This window comes from Polypterus senegalus, unplaced genomic scaffold, assembly GCF_016835505.1.
Source record: "Polypterus senegalus isolate Bchr_013 unplaced genomic scaffold, ASM1683550v1 scaffold_5746, whole genome shotgun sequence".
NCBI classification, from domain to species: domain Eukaryota; kingdom Metazoa; phylum Chordata; class Cladistia; order Polypteriformes; family Polypteridae; genus Polypterus; species Polypterus senegalus.
In genome coordinates, this window is record NW_024381686.1 from 1 (window position 1) to 23,781 (window position 23,781).

Below are 23,781 nucleotides of genomic sequence, written 5' to 3' on the forward strand. Positions count from 1 at the left end.
CATTTTAAACCCCCCCCCCCGGAAGAACCCCCCGTTTAAAATTTTTACCCCTTTAAACGGGTTTTTTCCCAAAAAACCACCCCTCCTTTTCCCGGGGGTTAAAAGGCAAGGGTTCCGGCCCGGAAAAAAAGAAAAAATGAAAAAATTAAGCGGGAAAAAAAGGGGGGCGGGGGAAAAAACGCATTACCCAAAAAGGAGCCAAACCCCTGGGGGGGGGCCGGGGGAAAAAGTGGGGGCTTAAAAATTCCCGGACTTTCCCAGAAAAACTCCTGATTTCCATTTTAACCCGGGTTTCGGGGAAGGGGCCCTGGGAAACCAAACCAAACTTAAAAAGCCCTCCCCCCCGTCCTGTTGGGTTGGCCGCCCAATTTGGACTTAAAGGTTGACCCGCCCCCCGGGTTGGGGTCTTGTCCACCTTAATACCCTGCTTCCCCGAAAAGGGGGCCCTTGCCACTTGGCGTGTTGGCAACAGGCCCATCTTCAATCCACCCCCAAACCCTGGCCCCAGGACAAATTTTTTTCCCGGGTTTAAGGGGGTTTTCGGTTGCACGTTTTTCCCTACACTATGAAACCGCCCCCCTCCCGAACCAGTGACCGATTTGGGTAGTCGGGGTTTCAGGTGGGGGACAAACTGAACAGGGCCCCGGGTTTTTTTCCCCCGGGGGTTTAAAAAAACGTCCCGGGGGGGAAACTTCCTCTGCAGCTAAAAGGGGCTAAAGGGCAGCGTGGGGCGGTGTTCTCAGCTGGGAGAGGTTAAAAGGAAAAAAAAAATCTGCTCCAGTTTTTACCGGTTTGAACCCGGGGGGCCCTTTTGGGTTTTTTTTTCCACCACTAGGAAACCCGACTCTCCCCTTCCTCCTTGGCCTGGGTGGAAAATGGCATAGCGTTCAATGGGTGGGCTTCCGAAACAAAGAAAAAATGACAAGAAAATTTCGAAAGGCTGAAATCAGTTAACTGGAAAAAAAGGGGGAAGGGGGAAAAAAGGCCCCTCTCTTTCCGTAAAGGGGGGGGGGCATTGGGGCCCTTTTTCCCGGGAAAGGGAACCGTGAGCATTCAGCACCTTTGAAAAGGGTTCCTGGACTTTCCCAGAAAAACTCCCCCCTTTTCCCCAACGGGGCCTTTGGGGGAATTAACCACCCTGGAAACTAAGCCTGCCCCCACTTTTCCCCTGTCCTGTTGGGTTGAGCACTTGCTCCCAAATTTGGACAAAGGTTGACCTTCAACCCCCTGGTTTTTAAAATGCCTACCTTCAATTTCCCCCTTTCCCGAAAAAGGGGCCTTAAGCCACTTGGGGTTAGGAACAACAGGGGCCCATTTAAACCCCCCCAACCCCCCCAGGAGAATGTTTCCCCGGTTTTAACGGGACCTGAAAAAGCGTGTCCACCCTATGGAAACCCTCCGGCACCTCCCGGGAAAAAGAGCCAGATTCTGGGTATACGGGGTTTTAGGTCGCGGGGGAAAATTCGGGGCAGGGCCCAAACTTTCCGTTTGTCCCCCGGCGTTTAAGGGGCAACGTCCCGTGGATGGGATAACTTCCCCCAAAAAAGGGGTAAAACGCGTGGGGCGTTCCCCAAACTGAGGGGATCCGTTAAAAAGGAGAAAAAAAAACCCCTTGGGTTTTTCCACCGGTTTGAAAGGGATTCTGTTGGGGAAAACCCCTAAATTAAACCCGACTCTACCCTTGTCTCCTTGGCCGGGGGGAAAATAAGTTCAAGGGGGCTTGGGGGAAAAAAGCGAAAGAAATGCAAGAAAATACGAAGGCTGAAATCGTTAACCGGGAAAAAAACCCCGATAAACGGAGAAATCCCCCGCTACCTTCCGTAAAAGGGGGGGGGGGGCAAAAAGGCTCCGTCGCCCGGGGCCCGGGGGCTGGAACCCGTGACACACAAAAAAGGCTTCCGGACTTTCCCAGAAAACTCGCCCCTTTTTTCCCGGTTTCCGGGGACCTTTGGGGTTTAGGCCCACACTAAAATCCCCCCTTTTCCTCGTCCCGTTGGGTTGACTTTCCCCGTTTGGTTAAAAAGGGGTTAGCCACCCTGGGGCAGCTTTGCCATTCAGGGGCACCTCTTCTCCCGAAAGGGCCTTGCCACTCAGGGGGGAAAAAACCCCAAAAACCCCCCCCCTTCCCCGGCAGGCCCCCGTTTTAAAGGACTTTTTAAAGGGGGCCCCCCCTGCCCGACTTCCCTTTTTTTTGGCCGGGTAAATGGGTGCCAAAAGGGCCCGGGTTTTTTGGGGGCGAAAGAAACGGGCTGGGAAAGGTTTCTTGGAAAGGGAAACGCGGGGGGGGGAAACTTGTCACCCGGGGGGGGGAAAGCTCCCGGGGTGTTTTTTGGGGAACCGGAATTTAGCAGAAGGGCCCCCACTTTTAAAAAACCCGCCCTTTTCCCCGGTTTGGGGGGTTTTTGCGTGTTAAGGTTCCGGAAAAACAAAAGGCCGAAAATTTTCCCCCTGTTGGGTTTTGGGCCCCGGGGTTGAAAAGAAAAAAAATCCCCCTTTTTTTTAAGGAAAACAGGGGCCCCTTTTCCCCAAAGGGGGGGAACCCTGGCCGGGGAAGCCGGCCCCAAACCCCCCCGCGGGGGACGGGGCCCCGGTTTGGGGACCTTTAAAGGGGTAACCCTCCAAACCCCCTGGGGTCCGCCAAGGGAAAAGTTCTTGGCGGGTTTTGGTGCGGGGGAAACTTCCCAGGGCCCGCTTTCCGGGGTTAAAAACCCCCCCTTTGGTGGGATAACCCTCTCATCCAAGGGCGCGGGGGGGGGGCCTAGCGAGGGGACCCTTAAAGGGGAAAAAAAACCCCAGTAAAAACTGGTTTAGGTTTTTAAACCCGGGGGCCTTCGGCCGAAACCCCCCTTACCGTTACCCGCCCCTTTGGGTGGGGAGGAAAAACCCCCTTGGCTTTCTTCCCGGAAACGCCCGGGGGCAAGAAGTTAAACTAAAATTTTTTTGGGAAAAAAAACCGTGGGAAAAGGGTTTGTACCTTCCCAAAAGGGGGCCAAACCCTTTGATGTGGGGTAAAAAGGCTTCCTCCCCACGGGGCCCCCCCGAAAATCCCCGTTTTACCGGGGGGCCTTTTTGTGGGGGTGATAACCACTACCTATGGAAAAAAAACCCCCCCCCCTTTTCCTTCCGTTTTGGTTCCTTTGGCTTAGGGAACCTTCGCCCCCCTTGGCTCTTTGTTCCCCCTTTAAACCCCCTTTTTAAGGGAGTTTTGCCCTCGGGGCAGGGGGCCCAAAAACGGGCCTTTATCCCCCAAGGGGGGCCCCCCGGGAAAAAATTTACCCCCTTTGAAAGGGCCCTTCACGGGTTTGTGACTTTAAAACCCCCCAAGGAAACCCCCCCCCTTTTCCCCGGGGGGGTTGGGTTTGGGGCGGGTTTTGGAGGGGAAAAAAACCAAAAAGGGGGAAGTTTGGCCCCGTTTTAGGGCGGTGGGATAACCCCCCAGAAAGGGGGCTAAAAAAGGGGGGGGCCCCCGGGGCTGGGGCCCTTAAGGGGGAAAAAAAAAAACTTCCCTAGAAGGTTTTTGGTTTGGGGCCCCCGGGGTGTTCCGGGTTTAAAATTGGAACGACATTGTTTTCCTTCCTATGGAAAACTGCCAATCCGGGCTTTCCGGGGAAACAAAAAAAATAAAAAAATTGAACAAAAAATTTCCGGAAAAACCCCTGAGGCCCGGAGGGGCCCTGCCCCTTGGGGGGGGAGGGAAAGGCCCCCGGGGACCCTTTCCCCCGGGGGCCCGAAAAGATTTTCCACCGGTTCCCCGGACTTTAAAAACCCGCGCCACTTTTTACCCTTTAACCCCCTTTGCGGGGAAACGGAATCACCTTTAAAAACCGGCAAATTTTCCCCGCCCGTTGGGGTTCCTTTCCGTTTGGAAAAAATTTGCCCCCCCTGGTGGATTTTGCCTAAAGGGGGCCCCTTTCCCCAAGCCCAAAATCCCCCGGGAAAGGGCCCAAAACCCCCAACCCCTTTTGGGGGAAGCCCCGGGTTTAACCCCCGGGGGTTTTCCCAAATTTTAAACCAAACCCCTTTTTAAAAAGGGGGTTTTTTTTGGCCTGGGTGGGAAAAAAAGGAAAAGCGAATGGCGGTTTCGGGGAAAAAGCTGAAAAAGAAAAAGGGAAAGGGGAAACGAAGGGAAAAAAGCCCGGGGATGAGGGGGGGGGAAAAATCCGCACCTTGGGGAGGGAGGCGGGTAACCCCTGGGGGCCGGTCAAACCGGGCTTCCCCGGCCCGGACTTTCCCGAAAATGCCCTTTTCCCCCGGGGGGGGCCTTTGTTCCCCCAAACACCTTTAAATGGGGGGTTTTCCTGCCTTTTGGGTTAGAGCCCGTTTGGGGTTACCTTCAGCCCCCCTGGTTCCCCCCAAAAATGCCTACCTTGGGCCCCTGAAAACCCCCAAAACCACCCCAAGTTAAAAAGAAGCCCACCCTTCCCCCCCCCGGGGAGGACGAAAGTTTTCCCCCTTTGAACCCGGGTTTTGGTACGGGGTGGTACAATTGGGCTTTCCCCGGGGGTCCCCGGGGGGGGGTTTAAACCCGCTTTAACCCCGGTCCCTTTTGGGGGGAAAAAGCCCCAAAACCCCCCGCCTAGGGGGTTTTAAGGGAACCGTACCGGATGGGTAACCCCCGCAAAGGGGAAAAAAAAAAAGGCAACCCCGGGGTTTACCCAGGGGGCCCGCGTTAAAAAAAAACAAACCTCCTGCTTTTCCCCCTTTAAAAGGACCTTCGGGGTTTGGGGAAACAAAAAAATGGGAAAAACCCCCTTTTTTTTCCCGGGGGGAAAAAAAGGGATAGCGAAGGCTGTCTTCCGGGGGAAAAGGAAAAAGCAAGAAAAAATTAAAATTAAAAGTTTTCCTTTGGGGGAAAAAAACGGGATAGGCAGAAAAAGGGGTCCCCCCAGGGAAAGGGGGCCAAAATCCCCCGTTTTAAGGGGCCCAAAATTTAAAAATTTAAACCCCCTAAAGGGCCCCCGGGACTTTCCCAAAAAAACCCGGGGTTTCACTTTCCAAGGACCCTTTAGGTGGGACCTAACCCACCAAAAAGCCCTCCGCCCCTTTTTGTGCCTGTTGGGGAGGGGCCTTTCCCAAATTTGGGTTAAAGGGGGCCCCCAAAACCCCCCCCGGGTTTTTCCACCCCGGTCCCCCTTTTAAAACCCAACCATCATTTAAGCAACAGGTGCCCCACTTAACCCCCCCAACCCCGGGGCCCGGGGGGGTTTTTCCCTTTGAACCGGGATTAGGGGGGGGCCCAAAATATGGAAACTAAGCTGGTCCATCCACTTTTCCGTCGTCCTGTTGGGTTGAGCACTTGCTCCAAGTTTGGACTTAAAAGGGATTGACCTTCAGCCACCCTGGTTCGGCAGTCTTAGTGCCTACCTTCAGGTGCACCCTGCTTCTCCCGAAAAGGGGAGCCTTAAGCCACTCGACGCGTCGTGTAAGCAACAGGGGCGCCCATCTTCAATCCACCCCAACCTCTGGCCCCAGGACAGAATGTTTCCACCCGGTTTGAACTGACGGACCTATGGAAACCAGACTCTACCCTTGTCTCCTTGGCCTGGGTGGAAAATGGCATAGCGTTCAATGGCTGGTCTTCCCGGGGAAACAAGCCGAAAGAAATGACAAGAAAGATTACGAAAGGCTGAAATCAGTTAATCTGCGGAAAAGCAAACGGCGATAGAGACGGAGAAAGGAGCTCCTCGCTACTCTTACCGTAAAGGGAGGGAGGCACAGAGACATCCGTGCGCACCTGTGGTGCGCGAAGCAGGCTGTGAACCGTGAGCATTCAGCACCTTAGAAAGGCTTCCTGGACTTTCCCAGAAAAACTCACGCCGCACTGTTTCCACCCGGGGACCTTTCGCGTGTGAGGCGAACATGATAACCACTACACTATGGAAACTAAGCCTGTCCGCCACTTTTCCCGTCGTCCTGTTGGGTTGAGCACTTGCTCCAAGTTTGGACTTAAAAGGGATTGACCTTCAGCCACCCTGGTTCGGCAGTCTTAGTGCCTACCTTCAGGTGCACCCTGCTTCTCCCGAAAAGGGGAGCCTTAAGCCACTGACGGTAAGCAACAGGGGCGCCCATCTTCAATCCACCCCAACCGCTGGCCCCAGGACAGAATGTTTCCACCCGGTTTCGAACCGGGGACCTTTCGCGTGTAAAGCGAACGTGATAACCACTACACTATGGAAACCTAGCTCCTGGCGCCTCCCGCCAGGGGGCCTGGTGAGCCAGATTCTGGGTAGTCTGGCGGTTTCAGGTCGCGGGGACAAACTCGGAGCAGGGCCGCAAGCTTTCCCGTTTGTCCCTGGCGACGTTGTAAGGGAAGCAACGTCCACGCTGGATGGGATAACTTCCTCTGCAGCTAAAGGAGCGCTAAGGAGCAGCGTGGGGCCGGTGTCATCTCCAACGCTGAGGGTAGCTCAGCGTTAAAGGAGGGAGAAAAAACAAATCTGCTCCAGTAAGACTGTTTCCACCAGGTTTCGAACCGGGGACCTTTCGCGTGTTAGGCGAACGTGATAACCACTACACTATGGAAACCAGACTCTACCCTTGTCTCCTTGGCCTGGGTGGAAAATGGCATAGCGTTCAATGGCTGGTCTTCCCGGGGAAACAAGCTGAAAGAAAAGACAAGAAAGATTACGAAAGGCTGAAATCAGTTAATCTGCGGAAAAGCAAGCGGCGATAGAGACGGAGAAAGGAGCTCCTCGCTACTCTTACCGTAAAGGGAGGGAGGCACAGAGACATCCGTGCGCACCTGTGGTGCGCAGCAGGCTGTGAACCGTGAGCATTCAGCACCTTAGAAAGGCTTCCTGGACTTTCCCAGAAAAACTCGCGCCACTGTTTCCACCCGGTTTCCAACCGGGGACCTTTCGCGTGTGAGGCGAACGTGATAACCACTACACTATGGAAACTAAGCCTGTCCGCCACTTTTCCCGTCGTCCTGTTGGGTTGAGCACTTGCTCCAAGTTTGGACTTAAAAGGGATTGACCTTCAGCCACCCTGGTTCGGCAGTCTTAGTGCCTACCTTCAGGTGCACTTCTCCCGAAAAGGGAGCCTTAAGCCACTCGGCGCGTGTAAGCAACAGGGCGCCCATCTTCAATCCACCCCAACCGCTGGCCCCAGGACAGAATGTTTCCACCGGTTTGAACCGGGGACCTTTCGCGTGTAAAGCGAGCGTGATAACCACTACACTATGATAACCACTACACTATGGAAACCAGACTCTACCCTTGTCTCCTTGGCCTGGGTGGAAAATGGCATAGCGTTCAATGGCTGGTCTTCCCGGGGAAACAAGCCGAAAGAAATGACAAGAAAGATTACGAAAGGCTGAAATCAGTTAATCTACACTATGGAAAAGACTCTACCCTTGCTCGATAGAGCCGGAGAAAGGAGCTCCTCGCTACTCTTACCGGAAACAAGGGAGGCACAGAGACATCCGGTGCGCACCTGTGAAAGGAGCTGCTCGCTACTCTTACCGTAAAGGGAGGGAGGCACATCCGTGCGCTGTGTGAAGCCGTGAAGTGAGCATTCAGCACCTTAGAAAGGCTTCCTGGACTTTCCCAGAAAAACTCACGCCGCACTGTTTCCACCCGAACCGGGGACCTTTCGCGTGTGAGGCGAACGTGATAACCACTACACTATGGAAACTAAGCCTGTCCGCCACTTTTCCCGTCGTCCTGTTGGGTTGAGCACTTGCTCCAAGTTTGGACTTAAAAGGGATTGACCTTCAGCCACCCTGGTTCGGCAGTCTTAGTGCCTACCTTCAGGTGCACCCTGCTTCTCCCGAAAAGGGAGCCTTAAGCCACTCGACGCGTGTCGTGTAAGCAACAGGGCCCATCTTCAATCCACCCCAACCGCTGGCCCCAGGACAGAATGTTTCCACCGGTTTGAACCGGGGACCTTCAGCGTGTAAAGCGAACGTGATAACCACTACACTATGGAAACCTAGCTCCTGGCGCCTCCCGCCAGGGGGCCTGGTGAGCCAGATTCTGGGTAGTACGGCGGTTTCAGGTCGCAGGGGACAAACTCGGAGCAGGGCCGCAAGCTTTCCCGTTTGTCCCTGGCGACGTTGTAAGGAAGCAACGTCCACGCTGGATGGGATAACTTCCTCTGCAGCTAAAGGAGCGCTAAGGAGCAGCGTGGGGCCGGTGTCATCTCCAACGCTGAGGGTAGCTCAGCGTTAAAGGAGGGAGAAAAAACAAATCTGCTCCAGTAAGACTGTTTCCACCCGGTTTCGAACCGGGGACCTTTCGCGTGTTAGGCGAACGTGATAACCACTACACTATGGAAACCAGACTCTACCCTTGCCTCCTTGGCCTGGGTGGAAAATGGCATAGCGTTCAATGGCTGGTCTTCCCGGGGAAACAAGCCGAAAGAAATGACAAGAAAGATTACGAAAGGCTGAAATCAGTTAATCTGCGGAAAAGCAAACGGCGATAGAGACGGAGAAAGGAGCTCCTCGCTACTCTTACCGTAAAGGGAGGGAGGCACAGAGACATCCGTGCGCACCTGTGGTGCGCGAAGCAGGCTGTGAACCGTGAGCATTCAGCACCTTAGAAAGGCTTCCTGGACTTTCCCAGAAAAACTCACGCCGCACTGTTTCCACCCGGTTTCGAACCGGGGACCTTTCGCGTGTGAGGCGAACATGATAACCACTACACTATGGAAACTAAGCCTGTCCGCCACTTTTCCCGTCGTCCTGTTGGGTTGAGCACTTGCTCCAAGTTTGGACTTAAAAGGGATTGACCTTCAGCCACCCTGGTTCGGCAGTCTTAGTGCCTACCTTCAGGTGCACCCTGCTTCTCCCGAAAAAGGGAGCCTTAAGCCACTCGACGTGTCGTGTAAGCAACAGGGGCGCCCATCTTCAATCCACCCCAACCGCTGGCCCCAGGACAGAATGTTTCCACCCGGTTTCGAACCGGGGACCTTTCGCGTGTAAAGCGAACGTGATAACCACTACACTATGGAAACCTAGCTCCTGGCGCCTCCCGCCAGGGGGCCTGGTGAGCCAGATTCTGGGTAGTCCGGCGGTTTCAGGTCGCAGGGGACAAACTTCGAGCAGGGCGCGCAAGCTTTCCCGTTTGTCCCTGGCGGCGTTGTAAGGAAGCAACGTCCACGCTGGATGGGATAACTTCCTCTGCAGCTAAAGGAGCGCTAAGGAGCAGCGTGGGGCGGTGTCATCTCCAGCGCTGAGGGTAGCTCCAGCGTTAAAGGAGGGAGAAAAAACAAAACTGCTCCAGTAAGACTGTTTCCACCGGTTTGAACCGGGACCTTTCGCGTGTTAGGCGAACGTGATAACCACTACACTATGGAAACCAGACTCTACCCTTGTCTCCTTGGCCTGGGTGGAAAATGGCATAGCGTTCAATGGCTGGTCTTCCCGGGGAAACAAGCCGAAAGAAATGACAAGAAAGATTACGAAAGGCTGAAATCAGTTAATCTGCGGAAAAGCAAACGGCGATAGAGACGGAGAAAGGAGCTCCTCGCTACTCTTACCGTAAAGGGAGGGAGGCACAGAGACATCCGTGCGCACCTGTGGTGCGAAGCAGGCTGTGAACCGTGAGCATTCAGCACCTTAGAAAGGCTTCCTGGACTTTCCCAGAAAAACTCACGCGCCACTGTTTCCACCCGGTTTCGAACCGGGGACCTTTCGCGTGTGAGGCGAACGTGATAACCACTACACTATGGAAACTAAGCCTGTCCGCCACTTTTCCCGTCGTCCTGTTGGGTTGAGCACTTGCTCCAAGTTTGGACTTAAAAGGGATTGACCTTCAGCCACCCTGGTTCGGCAGTCTTAGTGCCTACCTTCAGGTGCACCCTGCTTCTCCCGAAAAGGGAGCCTTAAGCCACTCGACGTGTCGAGTAAGCAACAGGGGCGCCCATCTTCAATCCACCCCAACCGCTGGCCCCAGGACAGAATGTTTCCACCCGGTTTCGAACCGGGGACCTTTCCGTGTAAAGCGAGCGTGATAACCACTACACTATGGAAACCTAGCTCCTGGCCTCCCGCCAGGGGGCCTGGTGAGCCAGATTCTGGGTAGTACGGCGGTTTCAGGTCGCAGGGGACAAACTCGGAGCAGGGCCGCAAGCTTTCCCGTTTGTCCCTGGCGACGTTGTAAGGGAAGCAAGCGTCCACGCTGGATGGGATAACTTCCTCTGCAGCTAAAGGAGCGCTAAGGAGCAGCGTGGGGCCGGTGTCATCTCCAACGCTGAGGGGTAGCTCCGCGTTAAAGGAGGGAGAAAAAACAAATCTGCTCCAGTAAGACTGTTTCCACCCGGTTTGAACCGGGACCTTTCGCGTGTTAGGCGAACGTGATAACCACTACACTATGGAAACCAGACTCTACCCTTGTCTCCTTGGCCTGGGTGGAAAATGGCATAGCGTTCAATGGCTGGTCTTCCCGGGGAAACAAGCCGAAAGAAATGACAAGAAAGATTACGAAAGGCTGAAATCAGTTAATCTGCGGAAAAGCAAACGGCGATAGAGACGGAGAAAGGAGCTCCTCGCTACTCTTACCGTAAAGGGAGGGAGGCACAGAGACATCCGTGCGCACCTGTGGTGCGAAGCAGGCTGTGAACCGTGAGCATTCAGCACCTTAGAAAGGCTTCCTGGACTTTCCCAGAAAAACTCACGCCGTACTGTTTCCACCCGGTTTCGAACCGGGGACCTTTCGCGTGTGAGGAACGTGATAACCACTACACTATGGAAACTAAGCCTGTCCGCCACTTTTCCCGTCGTCCTGTTGGGTTGAGCACTTGCTCCAAGTTTGGACTTAAAAGGGATTGACCTTCAGCCACCCTGGTTCGGCAGTCTTAGTGCCTACCTTCAGGTGCACCCTGCTTCTCCCGAATAGGGGAGCCTTAAGCCACTCGACGTGTCGTGTAAGCAACAGGGGCGCCCATCTTCAATCCACCCCAACCACTGGCCCCAGGACAGAATGTTTCCACCCGGTTTCGAACCGGGGACCTTTCGCGTGTAAAGCGAACGTGATAACCACTACACTATGGAAACCTAGCTCCTGGCCTCCGCCAGGGGCCTGGTGAGCCAGATTCTGGGTAGTACGGCGGTTTCAGGTCGCAGGGGACAAACTCGGAGCAGGGCCGCAAGCTTTCCCGTTTGTCCCTGGCGGCGTTGTAAGGAAGCAACGTCCACGCTGGATGGGATAACTTCCTCTGCAGCTAAAGGAGCGCTAAGGAGCAGCGTGGGGCCGGTGTCATCTCCAACGCTGAGGGGTAGCTCCGCGTTAAAGGAGGGAGAAAAAACAAATCTGCTCCAGTAAGACTGTTTCCACCGGTTTGAACCGGGACCTTCGCGTGTTAGGCGAGCGTGATAACCACTACACTATGGAAACCAGACTCTACCCTTGTCTCCTTGGCCTGGGTGGAAAATGGCATAGCGTTCAATGGCTGGGCTTCCCGGGGGAAACAAGCGAAAGAAATGACAAGAAAGATTACGAAAGGCTGAAATCAGTTAATCTGCGGAAAAGCAAACGGCGATAGAGACGGAGAAAGGAGCTCCTCGCTACTCTTACCGTAAAGGGAGGGAGGCACAGAGACATCCGTGCGCACCTGTGGTGCGAAGCAGGCTGTGAACCGTGAGCATTCAGCACCTTAGAAAGGCTTCCTGGACTTTCCCAGAAAAACTCACGCCGCACTGTTTCCACCCGGTTTTGAACCGGGGACCTTTCGCGTGTGAGGCGAACGTGATAACCACTACACTATGGAAACTAAGCCTGTCCGCCACTTTTCCCGTCGTCCTGTTGGGTTGAGCACTTGCTCCAAGTTTGGACTTAAAAGGGATTGACCTTCAGCCACCCTGGTTCGGCAGTCTTAGTGCCTACCTTCAGGTGCACCCTGCTTCTCCCGAAAAGGGAGCCTTAAGCCACTCGGCGGTCGTGTAAGCAACAGGGCCCATCTTCAATCCACCCCAACCGCTGGCCCCAGGACAGAATGTTTCCACCGGTTTGAACCGGGGACCTTTCAGCGTGTAAAGCGAGCGTGATAACCACTACACTATGGAAACCTAGCTCCTGGCCTCCGCCAGGGGCCTGGTGAGCCAGATTCTGGGTAGTACGGCGGTTTCAGGTCGCAGGGGACAAACTCGGAGCAGGGCCGCAAGCTTTCCCGTTTGTCCCTGGCGACGTTGTAAGGGAAGCAACGTCCACGCTGGATGGGATAACTTCCTCTGCAGCTAAAGGAGCGCTAAGGAGCAGCGTGGGGCCGGTGTCATCTCCAACGCTGAGGGGTAGCTCCGCGTTAAAGGAGGGAGAAAAAACAAATCTGCTCCAGTAAGACTGTTTCCACCCGGTTTCGAACCGGGGACCTTCGCGTGTTAGGCGAGCGTGATAACCACTACACTATGGAAACCAGACTCTACCCTTGTCTCCTTGGCCTGGGTGGAAAATGGCATAGCGTTCAATGGCTGGTCTTCCCGGGGAAACAAGCTGAAAGAAATGACAAGAAAGATTACGAAAGGCTGAAATCAGTTAATCTGCGGAAAAGCAAACGGCGATAGAGCGGAGAAAGGAGCTCCTCGCTACTCTTACCGTAAAGGGAGGGAGGCACAGAGACATCCGTGCGCACCTGTGGTGCGCGAAGCAGGCTGTGAACCGTGAGCATTCAGCACCTTAGAAAGGCTTCCTGGACTTTCCCAGAAAAACTCACGCCGCACTGTTTCCACCCGGTTTCGAACCGGGGACCTTTCGCGTGTGAGGCGAACGTGATAACCACTACACTATGGAAACTAAGCCTGTCCGCCACTTTTCCCGTCGTCCTGTTGGGTTGAGCACTTGCTCCAAGTTTGGACTTAAAAGGGATTGACCTTCAGCCACCCTGGTTCGGCAGTCTTAGTGCCTACCTTCAGGTGCACCCTGCTTCTCCCGAAAAGGGAGCCTTAAGCCACTCGGCGTGTGTAAGCAACAGGCGCCCATCTTCAATCCACCCCAACCGCTGGCCCCAGGACAGAATGTTTCCACCCGGTTTGAACCGGGGACCTTTCAGCGTGTAAAGCGAGCGTGATAACCACTACACTATGGAAACCTAGCCCTTGCCTCCCTCCAGGGGCCTGGTGAGCCAGATTCTGGGTAGCGGCGGTTTCAGGTCGCAGGGGACAAACTCGAGCAGGGCCGCAAGCTTTCCCGATTGTCCCTGGCGGAAATCAGATGGGATAACTTCCTCTGCAGCTAAAGGAGCGCTAAGGAGCAGCGTGGGGCGGTGTCATCCAGCTGAGGGAGTTAAAGGAGGAGAAAAACTCTGCTCCTAAGACTACCGGTTTGAAGGGAGCGTGAGGCACAGAGACATCTATGGAAACCAGACTCTACCCTTGTCTCCTTGGCCTGTGGAAAATGGCATAGCGTTCAATGGCTGGTCTTCCGGGAAACCGAAAGAAATGAGAAAGATTACGAAAGGCTGAAATCAGTTAATCTGCGGAAAAAAGGCTAGAGGCGGAGAAAGGAGCTCCTCGACTTTCCCAGGCACAGAGACATCCGTGCGCACCTGTGGTGCGCCACTGAACCGTTTCAGCACCTTAGAAAGGCTTCCTGGACTTTCCCAGAAAAACTCACGCGGGACCCGGTTTGAACCGGGGTGTGAGGCGAACGTGATAACCACTACACTATGGAAACTAAGCCTGTCCGCCACTTTTCCCGTCGTCCTGTTGGGTTGAGCACTTGCTCCAAGTTTGGACTTAAAAGGGATTGACCTTCAGCCACCCTGGTTCGGCAGTCTTAGTGCCTACCTTCAGGTGCACCCTGCTTCTCCCGAAAAGGGAGCCTTAAGCCACTCGACGTGTAAGCAACAGGGGCGCCCATCTTCAATCCACCCCAACCGCTGGCCCCAGGACAGAATGTTTCCACCCGGTTTCGAACCGGGGACCTTTCAGCGTGTAAAGCGAGCGTGATAACCACTACACTATGGAAACCTAGCTCCTGGCGCCTCCCTCCAGGGGCCTGGTGAGCCAGATTCTGGGTAGTACGGCGGTTTCAGGTCGCAGGGGACAAACTCGGAGCAGGGCCGCAAGCTTTCCCGTTTGTCCCTGGCGACGTTGTAAGGGAAGCAACGTCCACGCTGGATGGGATAACTTCCTCTGCAGCTAAAGGAGCGCTAAGGAGCAGCGTGGGGCCGGTGTCATCTCCAACGCTGAGGGGTAGCTCCGCGTTAAAGGAGGGAGAAAAAACAAATCTGCTCCAGTAAGACTGTTTCCACCCGGTTTCGAACCGGGGACCTTTCGCGTGTTAGGCGAACGTGATAACCACTACACTATGGAAACCAGACTCTACCCTTGTCTCCTTGGCCTGGGTGGAAAATGGCATAGCGTTCAATGGCTGGTCTTCCCGGGGAAACAAGCGAAAGAAATGACAAGAAAGATTACGAAAGGCTGAAATCAGTTAATCTGCGGAAAAGCAAACGGCGATAGAGACGGAGAAAGGAGCTCCTCGCTACTCTTACCGTAAAGGGAGGGAGGCACAGAGACATCCGTGCGCACCTGTGGTGCGCGAAGCAGGCTGTGAACCGTGAGCATTCAGCACCTTAGAAAGGCTTCCTGGACTTTCCCAGAAAAACTCACGCGCCACTGTTTCCACCCGGGGACCTTTCGCGTGTGAGGCGAACGTGATAACCACTACACTATGGAAACTAAGCCTGTCCGCCACTTTTCCCGTCGTCCTGTTGGGTTGAGCACTTGCTCCAAGTTTGGACTTAAAAGGGATTGACCTTCAGCCACCCTGGTTCGGCAGTCTTAGTGCCTACCTTCAGGTGCACCCTGCTTCTCCCGAAAAGGGAGCCTTAAGCCACTCGGCGTGTAAGCAACAGGGGCGCCCATCTTCAATCCACCCCAACCGCTGGCCCCAGGACAGAATGTTTCCACCCGGTTTCGAACCGGGGACCTTTCAGCGTGTAAAGCGAGCGTGATAACCACTACACTATGGAAACCTAGCCCTGGCCTCCCGCCAGGGGCCTGGTGAGCCAGATTCTGGGTAGTCGGCGGTTTCAGGTCGCAGGGGACAAACTTCGAGCAGGGCCGCAAGCTTTCCCGTTTGTCCCTGGCGACGTTGTAAGGAAGCAACGTCCACGCTGGTTGGGATAACTTCCTCTGCAGCTTAAGGAGCAGCGTGGGGCCGGTGTCATCTCCAACGCTGAGGGGTAGCTCCGCGTTAAAGGAGGGAGAAAAAACAAATCTGCTCCAGTAAGACTGTTTCCACCCGGTTTCGAACCGGGACCTTTCGCGTGTTAAGCGAACGTGATAACCACTACACTATGGAAACCAGACTCTAGCCTTGTCTCCTTGGCCTGGGTGGAAAATGGCATAGCGTTCAATGGCTGGTCTTCCCGGGGAAACAAGCCGAAAGAAATGACAAGAAAGATTACGAAAGGCTGAAATCAGTTAATCTGCGGAAAAGCAAACGGCGATAGAGACGGAGAAAGGAGCTCCTCGCTACTCTTACCGTAAAGGGAGGGAGGCACAGAGACATCCGTGCGCACCTGTGGTGCGCGAAGCAGGCTGTGAACCGTGAGCATTCAGCACCTTAGAAAGGCTTCCTGGACTTTCCCAGAAAAACTCACGCGCCACTGTTTCCACCCGGTTTCGAACCGGGGACCTTTCGCGTGTGAGGCGACGTGATAACCACTACACTATGGAAACTAAGCCTGTCCGCCACTTTTCCCGTCGTCCTGTTGGGTTGAGCACTTGCTCCAAGTTTGGACTTAAAAGGGATTGACCTTCAGCCACCCTGGTTCGGCAGTCTTAGTGCCTACCTTCAGGTGCACCCTGCTTCTCCCGAAAAGGGGAGCCTTAAGCCACTCGACGTGTAAGCAACAGGGGCGCCCATCTTCAATCCACCCCAACCGCTGGCCCCAGGACAGAATGTTTCCACCCGGTTTTCGAACCGGGGACCTTTCGCGTGTAAAGCGAACGTGATAACCACTACACTATGGAAACCTAGCCCTGGCCTCCCCAGGGGCCTGGTGAGCCAGATTCTGGGTAGTACGGCGGTTTCAGGTCGCAGGGGACAAACTCGGAGCAGGGCAGCAAGCTTTCCCGTTTGTCCCTGGCGGCGTTGTAAGGAAGCAACGTCCACGCTGGATGGGATAACTTCCTCTGCAGCTAAAGGAGCGCTAAGGAGCAGCGTGGGGCCGGTGTCATCTCCAACGCTGAGGGGTAGCTCCGCGTTAAAGGAGGGAGAAAAAACAAATCTGCTCCAGTAAGACTGTTTCCACCCGGTTTGAACCCGGGACCTTTCGCGTGTTAGGCGACGTGATAACCACTACACTATGGAAACCAGACTCTACCCTTGTCTCCTTGGCCTGGGTGGAAAATGGCATAGCGTTCAATGGCTGGTCTTCCGGGAAACAAGCGAAAGAAATGACAAGAAAGATTACGAAAGGCTGAAATCAGTTAATCTGCGGAAAAGCAAACGGCGATAGAGACGGAGAAAGGAGCTCCTCGCTACTCTTACCGTAAAGGGAGGGAGGCACAGAGACATCCGTGCGCACCTGTGGTGCGAAGCAGGCTGTGAACCGTGAGCATTCAGCACCTTAGAAAGGCTTCCTGGACTTTCCCAGAAAAACTCACGCGCCACTGTTTCCACCCGGGGACCTTTCGCGTGTGAGGCGAACGTGATAACCACTACACTATGGAAACTAAGCCTGTCCGCCACTTTTCCCGTCGTCCTGTTGGGTTGAGCACTTGCTCCAAGTTTGGACTTAAAAGGGATTGACCTTCAGCCACCCTGGTTCGGCAGTCTTAGTGCCTACCTTCAGGTGCACCCTGCTTCTCCCGAAAAGGGAGCCTTAAGCCACTCGACGTGTAAGCAACAGGGGCGCCCATCTTCAATCCACCCCAACCGCTGGCCCCAGGACAGAATGTTTCCACCCGGTTTCGAACCGGGGACCCATAAAGCTTAAGCGAGCGTGATAACCACTACACTATGGAAACCTAGCTCCTGGCCCTCCGCCAGGGGCCTGGTGAGCCAGATTCTGGGTAGTACGGCGGTTTCAGGTCGCAGGGGACAAACTCGGAGCAGGGCCGCAAGCTTTCCCGTTTGTCCCTGGCGACGTTGTCCACGCTGGATGGGATAACTTCCTCTGCAGCTAAAGGAGCGCTAAGGAGCAGCGTGGGGCCGGTGTCATCTCCAACGCTGAGGGGTAGCTCCGCGTTAAAGGAGGGAGAAAAAACAAATCTGCTCCAGTAAGACTGTTTCCACCCGGTTTCGAACCGGGGACCTTTCGCGTGTTAGGCGAACGTGATAACCACTACACTATGGAAACCAGACTCTACCCTTGTCTCCTTGGCCTGGGTGGAAAATGGCATAGCGTTCAATGGCTGGTCTTCCCGGGGAAACAAGCGAAAGAAATGACAAGAAAGATTACGAAGGCTGAAATCAGTTAATCTGCGGAAAAGCAAACGGCGATAGAGACGGAGAAAGGAGCTCCTCGCTACTCTTACCGTAAAGGGAGGGAGGCACAGAGACATCCGTGCGCACCTGTGGTGCGCGAAGCAGGCTGTGAACCGTGAGCATTCAGCACCTTAGAAAGGCTTCCTGGACTTTCCCAGAAAAACTCACGCCGCCACTGTTTCCACCCGGGGACCTTTGTTCGTGAGGGCAACGTGATAACCACTACACTATGGAAACTAAGCCTGTCCGCCACTTTTCCCGTCGTCCTGTTGGGTTGAGCACTTGCTCCAAGTTTGGACTTAAAGGGATTGACCTTCAGCCACCCTGGTTCGGCAGTCTTAGTGCCTACCTTCAGGTGCACCCTGCTTCTCCCGAAAAGGGGAGCCTTAAGCCACTCGACGTGTAAGCAACAGGGGCGCCCATCTTCAATCCACCCCAACCGCTGGCCCCAGGACAGAATGTTTCCACCCGGTTTCGAACCGGGGACCTTTCGCGTGTAAAGCGAACGTGATAACCACTACACTATGGAAACCTAGCTCCTGGCGCCTCCCGCCAGGGGGCCTGGTGAGCCAGATTCTGGGTAGTACGGCGGTTTCAGGTCGCAGGGGACAAACTTCGAGCAGGGCCGCAAGCTTTCCCGTTTGTCCCTGGCGGCGTTGTAAGGAAGCAACGTCCACGCTGGATGGGATAACTTCCTCTGCAGCTAAAGGGCGCTAAGGAGCAGCGTGGGGCCGGTGTCATCTCCAACGCTGAGGGGTAGCTCCGCGTTAAAGGAGGGAGAAAAAACAAAACTGCTCCAGTAAGACTTTTTCCACCCGGTTTCGAACCGGGGACCTTTCGCGTGTTAGCGAACGTGATAACCACTACACTATGGAAACCAGACTCTACCCTTGTCTCCTTGGCCTGGGTGGAAAATGGCATAGCGTTCAATGGCTGGTCTTCCCGGGGAAACAAGCGAAAGAAATGACAAGAAAGATTACGAAAGGCTGAAATCAGTTAATCTGCGGAAAAGCAAACGGCGATAGAGACGGAGAAAGGAGCTCCTCGCTACTCTTACCGTAAAGGGAGGGAGGCACAGAGACATCCGTGCGCACCTGTGGTGCGCTTGAAGGCTGTGAACCGTGAGCATTCAGCACCTTAGAAAGGCTTCCTGGACTTTCCCAGAAAAACTCACGCGCCACTGTTTCCACCCGGTTTCGAACCGGGGACCTTTCGCGTGTGAGGCGTAACGTGATAACCACTACACTATGGAAACTAAGCCTGTCCGCCACTTTTCCCGTCGTCCTGTTGGGTTGAGCACTTGCTCCAAGTTTGGACTTAAAAGGGATTGACCTTCAGCCACCCTGGTTCGGCAGTCTTAGTGCCTACCTTCAGGTGCACCCTGCTTCTCCCGAAAAGGGGCGCCTTAAGCCACTCGACGTGTAAGCAACAGGGGCGCCCATCTTCAATCCACCCCAACCGCTGGCCCCAGGACAGAATGTTTCCACCCGGTTTTCGAACCGGGGACCTTTCAGCGTGTAAAGCAAACGTGATAACCACTACACTATGGAAACCTAGCTCCTGGCCTCCGCCAGGGGCCTGGTGAGCCAGATTCTGGGTAGTGCGGCGGTTTCAGGTCGCAGGGGACAAACTCGGAGCAGGGCCGCAAGCTTTCCCGTTTGTCCCTGGCGACGTTGTAAGGGAAGCAACGTCCACGCTGGATGGGATAACTTCCTCTGCAGCTAAAGGAGCGCTAAGGAGCAGCGTGGGGCCGGTGTCATCTCCAACGCTGAGGGGTAGCTCCGCGTTAAAGGAGGGAGAAAAAACAAATCTGCTCCAGTAAGACTGTTTCCACCCGGTTTCGAACCGGGGACCTTTCAGCGTGTTAGGCGAGCGTGATAACCACTACACTATGGAAACCAGACTCTACCCTTGTCTCCTTGGCCTGGGTGGAAAATGGCATAGCGTTCAATGGCTGGGCTTCCCGGGGAAACAAGCCGAAAGAAATGACAAGAAAGATTACGAAAGGCTGAAATCAGTTAATCTGCGGAAAAGCAAACGGCGATAGAGACGGAGAAAGGAGCTCCTCGCTACTCTTACCGTAAAGGGAGGGAGGCACAGAGACATCCGTGCGCACCTGTGGTGCGCGAAGCAGGCTGTGAACCGTGAGCATTCAGCACCTTAGAAAGGCTTCCTGGACTTTCCCAGAAAAACTCACGCGCCACTGTTTCCACCCGGTTTCGAACCGGGGACCTTTCGCGTGTGAGGCGAACGTGATAACCACTACACTATGGAAACTAAGCCTGTCCGCCACTTTTCCCGTCGTCCTGTTGGGTTGAGCACTTGCTCCAAGTTTGGACTTAAAAGGGATTGACCTTCAGCCACCCTGGTTCGGCAGTCTTAGTGCCTACCTTCAGGTGCACCCTGCTTCTCCCGAAAGGGGAGCCTTAAGCCACTCGACGCGTCGTGTAAGCAACAGGGGCGCCCATCTTCAATCCACCCCAACCGCTGGCCCCAGGACAGAATGTTTCCACCGGTTTGAACCAACCGGGACCTTAGCCCTGGCCTCCCTCCAGGGGTGGTAAGCCAGCGTGATAACCACTACACTATGGAAACCAGACTCTACCCTTGTCTCCTTGGCCTGCTCCAGGTGGAAAATGGCATAGCGTTCAATGGCTGGTCTTCCTGGGTGGAAAATGGCATAGGAAACAAGCGAAAGAAATGACAAGAAAGATTACGAAAGGCTGAAATCAGTTAATCTGCGGAAAAGCAAACGGCGATAGAGACGGAGAAAGGAGCTCCTCGCTACTCTTACCGTAAAGGGAGGGAGGCACAGAGACATCCGTGCGCACCTGTGGTGCGCGAAGCAGGCTGTGAACCGTGAGCATTCAGCACCTTAGAAAGGCTTCCTGGACTTTCCCAGAAAAACTCCACGCGCCACTGTTTCCACCCGTTTGAACCGGGGACCTTTGTGTGAGGCGAACGTGATAACCACTACACTATGGAAACTAAGCCTGTCCGCCACTTTTCCCGTCGTCCTGTTGGGTTGAGCACTTGCTCCAAGTTTGGACTTAAAAGGGATTGACCTTCAGCCACCCTGGTTCGGCAGTCTTAGTGCCTACCTTCAGGTGCACCCTGCTTCTCCCGAAAAGGGAGCCTTAAGCCACTCGGCGCATCGTGTAAGCAACAGGGGCGCCCATCTTCAATCCACCCCAACCGCAGGCCCCAGGACAGAATGTTTCCACCCGGTTTCGAACCGGGGACCTTTCGCGTGTAAAGCGAACGTGATAACCTCGACACTATGGAAACCTAGCTCCTGCGCTCCCGCCAGGGGCCTGGTGAGCCAGATTCTGGGTAGTACGGCGGTTTCAGGTCGCAGGGGACAAACTCGGAGCAGGGCCGCAAGCTTTCCCGTTTGTCCCTGGCGACGTTGTAAGGGAAGCAACGTCCACGCTGGATGGGATAACTTCCTCTGCAGCTAAAGGAGCGCTAAGGAGCAGCGTGGGGCCGGTGTCATCTCCAACGCTGAGGGGTAGCTCAGCGTTAAAGGAGGAGAAAAACAAATCTGCTCCAGTAAGACTGTTTCCACCCGGTTTGAACCGGGGACCTTTCGCGTGTTAGGCTTAACGTGATAACCACTACACTATGGAAACCAGACTCTACCCTTGTCTCCTTGGCCTGGGTGGAAAATGGCATAGCGTTCAATGGCTGGTCTTTCCCGGGAAACAAGCGAAAGAAATGACAAGAAAGATTACGAAAGGCTGAAATCAGTTAATCTGCGGAAAAGCAAGCGGCGATAGAGGACGGAGAAAGGAGCTCCTCGCTACTCTTACCGTAAAGGGAGGGAGGCACAGAGACATCCGTGCGCACCTGTGGTGCTGAAGCAGGCTGTGAACCGTGAGCATTCAGCACCTTAGAAAGGCTTCCTGGACTTTCCCAGAAAAACTCACGCCGTACTGTTTCCACCCGGTTTCGAACCGGGGACCTTTCGCGTGTGAGGCTTAACGTGATAACCACTACACTATGGAAACTAAGCCTGTCCGCCACTTTTCCCGTCGTCCTGTTGGGTTGAGCACTTGCTCCAAGTTTGGACTTAAAAGGGATTGACCTTCAGCCACCCTGGTTCGGCAGTCTTAGTGCCTACCTTCAGGTGCACCCTGCTTCTCCCGAAAGGGAGCCTTAAGCCACTCGGCGTGCGTGTAAGCAACAGAGCGCCCATCTTCAATCCACCCCAACCGCTGGCCCCAGGACAGAATGTTTCCACCGGTTTGAACCGGGACCTTTCGCGTGTAAAGCGAGCGTGATAACCACTACACTATGGAAACCTAGCTCCTGGCCTCCGCCAGGGGCCTGGTGAGCCAGATTCTGGGTAGTACGGCGGTTTCAGGTCGCAGGGGACAAACTTCGAGCAGGGCCGCAAGCTTTCCCGTTTGTCCCTGGCGGCGTTGTAAGGAAGCAACGTCCACGCTGGTTGGGATAACTTCCTCTGCAGCTTAAGGAGCAGCGTGGGGCCGGTGTCATCTCCAACGCTGAGGGGTAGCTCCGCGTTAAAGGAGGGAGAAAAAACAAATCTGCTCCAGTAAGACTGTTTCCACCCGGTTTGAACCGGGACCTTTCGCGTGTAAAGCGACCGTGATAACCACTACACTATGGAAACCAGACTCTACCCTTGTCTCCTTGGCCTGGGTGGAAAATGGCATAGCGTTCAATGGCTGGTCTTCCGGGAAACAAGCGAAAGAAATGACAAGAAAGATTACGAAAGGCTGAAATCAGTTAATCTGCGGAAAAGCAAACGGCGATAGAGACGGAGAAAGGAGCTCCTCGCTACTCTTACCGTAAAGGGAGGGAGGCACAGAGACATCCGTGCGCACCTGTGGTGCGCGAAGCAGGCTGTGAACCGTGAGCATTCAGCACCTTAGAAAGGCTTCCTGGACTTTCCCAGAAAAACTCACGCGCCACTGTTTCCACCCGGGGACCTTTCGCGTGTGGCGAACGTGATAACCACTACACTATGGAAACTAAGCCTGTCCGCCACTTTTCCCGTCGTCCTGTTGGGTTGAGCACTTGCTCCAAGTTTGGACTTAAAAGGGATTGACCTTCAGCCACCCTGGTTCGGCAGTCTTAGTGCCTACCTTCAGGTGCACCCTGCTTCTCCCGAAAAGGGAGCCTTAAGCCACTCGGCGTGTAAGCAACAGGGCGCCATCTTCAATCCACCCCAACCGCTGGCCCCAGGACAGAATGTTTCCACCGGTTTGAACCGGGGACCTTTCAGCGTGTAAAGCGAGCGTGATAACCACTACACTATGGAAACCTAGCTCCTGGCCAGGGGCCTGGTGAGCCAGATTCTGGGTAGTCGGCGGTTTCAGGTCGCAGGGGACAAACTTCGAGCAGGGCCGCAAGCTTTCCCGTTTGTCCCTGCGGCGTTGTAAACAACGGACTGGATGGGATAACTTCCTCTGCAGCTAAAGGAGCGCTAAGGAGCAGCGTGGGGCGGTGTCATCTCCAGCGCTGAGGGTAGCTCAGCGTTAAAGGAGGGAGAAAAACAAATCTGCTCCAGTAAGACTGTTTCCACGGTTTGAACCGGGGACCTTTCGCGAAGGCGACCGTGATAACCACTACACTATGGAAACCAGACTCTACCCTTGTCTCCTTGGCCTGGGTGGAAAATGGCATAGCGTTCAATGGCTGGTCTTCCGGGAAACAAGCGAAAGAAATGACAAGAAAGATTACGAAAGGCTGAAATCAGTTAATCTGCGGAAAAGCAAACGGCGATAGGGAGAAAGGAGCTCCTCGCTACTCTTACCGTAAAGGGAGGGAGGCACAGAGACATCCGTGCGCACCTGTGGTGCGCGAAGCAGGCTGTGAACCGTGAGCATTCAGCACCTTAGAAAGGCTTCCTGGACTTTCCCAGAAAAACTCACGCCGCACTGTTTCCACCAACCGGGGACCTTTCGCGTGTGAGGCGAACGTGATAACCACTACACTATGGAAACTAAGCCTGTCCGCCACTTTTCCCGTCGTCCTGTTGGGTTGAGCACTTGCTCCAAGTTTGGACTTAAAAGGGATTGACCTTCAGCCACCCTGGTTCGGCAGTCTTAGTGCCTACCTTCAGGTGCACCCTGCTTCTCCCGAAAAGGGAGCCTTAAGCCACTCGGCGTGTAAGCAACAGGCCCATCTTCAATCCACCCCAACCGCTGGCCCCAGGACAGAATGTTTCCAACCGGTTTCGAACCGGGGACCTTTCGCGTGTAAAGCGAACGTGATAACCACTACACTATGGAAACCTAGCTCCTGCCCTCCGCCAGGGGCCTGGTGAGCCAGATTCTGGGTAGTCGGCGGTTTCAGGTCGCAGGGGACAAACTTCGAGCAGGGCCGCAAGCTTTCCCGTTTGTCCCTGGCGGCGTTGTAAGGAAGCAACGTCCAC

The 23,781-nt window shown here is 54.7% G+C and overlaps 30 non-coding genes across 30 annotated transcripts; all 30 read right to left on the reverse strand.

Moving 5' to 3' along the window:
• Nucleotides 1–6,105: 6,105 nt before the first annotated feature.
• On the reverse strand, nt 6,106–6,178 carry trnav-uac. Its single transcript has one exon. It is a non-coding gene; the product is annotated as a tRNA-Val (tRNA).
• Nucleotides 6,179–6,452: 274 nt separating this feature from the next.
• trnav-aac lies at nt 6,453–6,525 on the reverse strand. Its single transcript has one exon. It is a non-coding gene; the product is annotated as a tRNA-Val (tRNA).
• A 301-nt stretch (nt 6,526–6,826) lies between these two features.
• Nucleotides 6,827–6,899, reverse strand: trnav-cac. Its single transcript has one exon. It is a non-coding gene; the product is annotated as a tRNA-Val (tRNA).
• A 1,307-nt stretch (nt 6,900–8,206) lies between these two features.
• trnav-aac lies at nt 8,207–8,279 on the reverse strand. The gene has a single exon. It is a non-coding gene; the product is annotated as a tRNA-Val (tRNA).
• A 305-nt stretch (nt 8,280–8,584) lies between these two features.
• trnav-cac lies at nt 8,585–8,657 on the reverse strand. Its single transcript has one exon. It is a non-coding gene; the product is annotated as a tRNA-Val (tRNA).
• Nucleotides 8,658–8,885: 228 nt separating this feature from the next.
• trnav-uac lies at nt 8,886–8,958 on the reverse strand. Its single transcript has one exon. It is a non-coding gene; the product is annotated as a tRNA-Val (tRNA).
• Nucleotides 8,959–9,233: 275 nt separating this feature from the next.
• Nucleotides 9,234–9,303, reverse strand: trnav-aac. The gene has a single exon. It is a non-coding gene; the product is annotated as a tRNA-Val (tRNA).
• A 303-nt stretch (nt 9,304–9,606) lies between these two features.
• On the reverse strand, nt 9,607–9,679 carry trnav-cac. The gene has a single exon. It is a non-coding gene; the product is annotated as a tRNA-Val (tRNA).
• Nucleotides 9,680–10,253: 574 nt separating this feature from the next.
• Nucleotides 10,254–10,324, reverse strand: trnav-aac. Its single transcript has one exon. It is a non-coding gene; the product is annotated as a tRNA-Val (tRNA).
• Nucleotides 10,325–10,926: 602 nt separating this feature from the next.
• trnav-uac lies at nt 10,927–10,999 on the reverse strand. Its single transcript has one exon. It is a non-coding gene; the product is annotated as a tRNA-Val (tRNA).
• A 643-nt stretch (nt 11,000–11,642) lies between these two features.
• Nucleotides 11,643–11,715, reverse strand: trnav-cac. Its single transcript has one exon. It is a non-coding gene; the product is annotated as a tRNA-Val (tRNA).
• A 567-nt stretch (nt 11,716–12,282) lies between these two features.
• Nucleotides 12,283–12,354, reverse strand: trnav-aac. The gene has a single exon. It is a non-coding gene; the product is annotated as a tRNA-Val (tRNA).
• A 304-nt stretch (nt 12,355–12,658) lies between these two features.
• trnav-cac lies at nt 12,659–12,731 on the reverse strand. The gene has a single exon. It is a non-coding gene; the product is annotated as a tRNA-Val (tRNA).
• A 1,101-nt stretch (nt 12,732–13,832) lies between these two features.
• On the reverse strand, nt 13,833–13,906 carry trnav-uac. Its single transcript has one exon. It is a non-coding gene; the product is annotated as a tRNA-Val (tRNA).
• Nucleotides 13,907–14,181: 275 nt separating this feature from the next.
• Nucleotides 14,182–14,254, reverse strand: trnav-aac. The gene has a single exon. It is a non-coding gene; the product is annotated as a tRNA-Val (tRNA).
• Nucleotides 14,255–14,842: 588 nt separating this feature from the next.
• trnav-uac lies at nt 14,843–14,916 on the reverse strand. Its single transcript has one exon. It is a non-coding gene; the product is annotated as a tRNA-Val (tRNA).
• A 260-nt stretch (nt 14,917–15,176) lies between these two features.
• Nucleotides 15,177–15,248, reverse strand: trnav-aac. The gene has a single exon. It is a non-coding gene; the product is annotated as a tRNA-Val (tRNA).
• Nucleotides 15,249–15,553: 305 nt separating this feature from the next.
• trnav-cac lies at nt 15,554–15,625 on the reverse strand. Its single transcript has one exon. It is a non-coding gene; the product is annotated as a tRNA-Val (tRNA).
• A 223-nt stretch (nt 15,626–15,848) lies between these two features.
• On the reverse strand, nt 15,849–15,922 carry trnav-uac. The gene has a single exon. It is a non-coding gene; the product is annotated as a tRNA-Val (tRNA).
• A 1,255-nt stretch (nt 15,923–17,177) lies between these two features.
• On the reverse strand, nt 17,178–17,250 carry trnav-aac. The gene has a single exon. It is a non-coding gene; the product is annotated as a tRNA-Val (tRNA).
• A 587-nt stretch (nt 17,251–17,837) lies between these two features.
• Nucleotides 17,838–17,910, reverse strand: trnav-uac. The gene has a single exon. It is a non-coding gene; the product is annotated as a tRNA-Val (tRNA).
• Nucleotides 17,911–18,559: 649 nt separating this feature from the next.
• Nucleotides 18,560–18,633, reverse strand: trnav-cac. Its single transcript has one exon. It is a non-coding gene; the product is annotated as a tRNA-Val (tRNA).
• Nucleotides 18,634–18,856: 223 nt separating this feature from the next.
• trnav-uac lies at nt 18,857–18,931 on the reverse strand. Its single transcript has one exon. It is a non-coding gene; the product is annotated as a tRNA-Val (tRNA).
• A 272-nt stretch (nt 18,932–19,203) lies between these two features.
• trnav-aac lies at nt 19,204–19,277 on the reverse strand. Its single transcript has one exon. It is a non-coding gene; the product is annotated as a tRNA-Val (tRNA).
• Nucleotides 19,278–19,582: 305 nt separating this feature from the next.
• On the reverse strand, nt 19,583–19,655 carry trnav-cac. Its single transcript has one exon. It is a non-coding gene; the product is annotated as a tRNA-Val (tRNA).
• Nucleotides 19,656–20,593: 938 nt separating this feature from the next.
• trnav-uac lies at nt 20,594–20,666 on the reverse strand. Its single transcript has one exon. It is a non-coding gene; the product is annotated as a tRNA-Val (tRNA).
• Nucleotides 20,667–20,937: 271 nt separating this feature from the next.
• Nucleotides 20,938–21,010, reverse strand: trnav-aac. The gene has a single exon. It is a non-coding gene; the product is annotated as a tRNA-Val (tRNA).
• A 304-nt stretch (nt 21,011–21,314) lies between these two features.
• trnav-cac lies at nt 21,315–21,388 on the reverse strand. The gene has a single exon. It is a non-coding gene; the product is annotated as a tRNA-Val (tRNA).
• Nucleotides 21,389–21,943: 555 nt separating this feature from the next.
• trnav-uac lies at nt 21,944–22,014 on the reverse strand. Its single transcript has one exon. It is a non-coding gene; the product is annotated as a tRNA-Val (tRNA).
• A 1,554-nt stretch (nt 22,015–23,568) lies between these two features.
• trnav-uac lies at nt 23,569–23,641 on the reverse strand. Its single transcript has one exon. It is a non-coding gene; the product is annotated as a tRNA-Val (tRNA).
• Nucleotides 23,642–23,781: the final 140 nt, after the last annotated feature.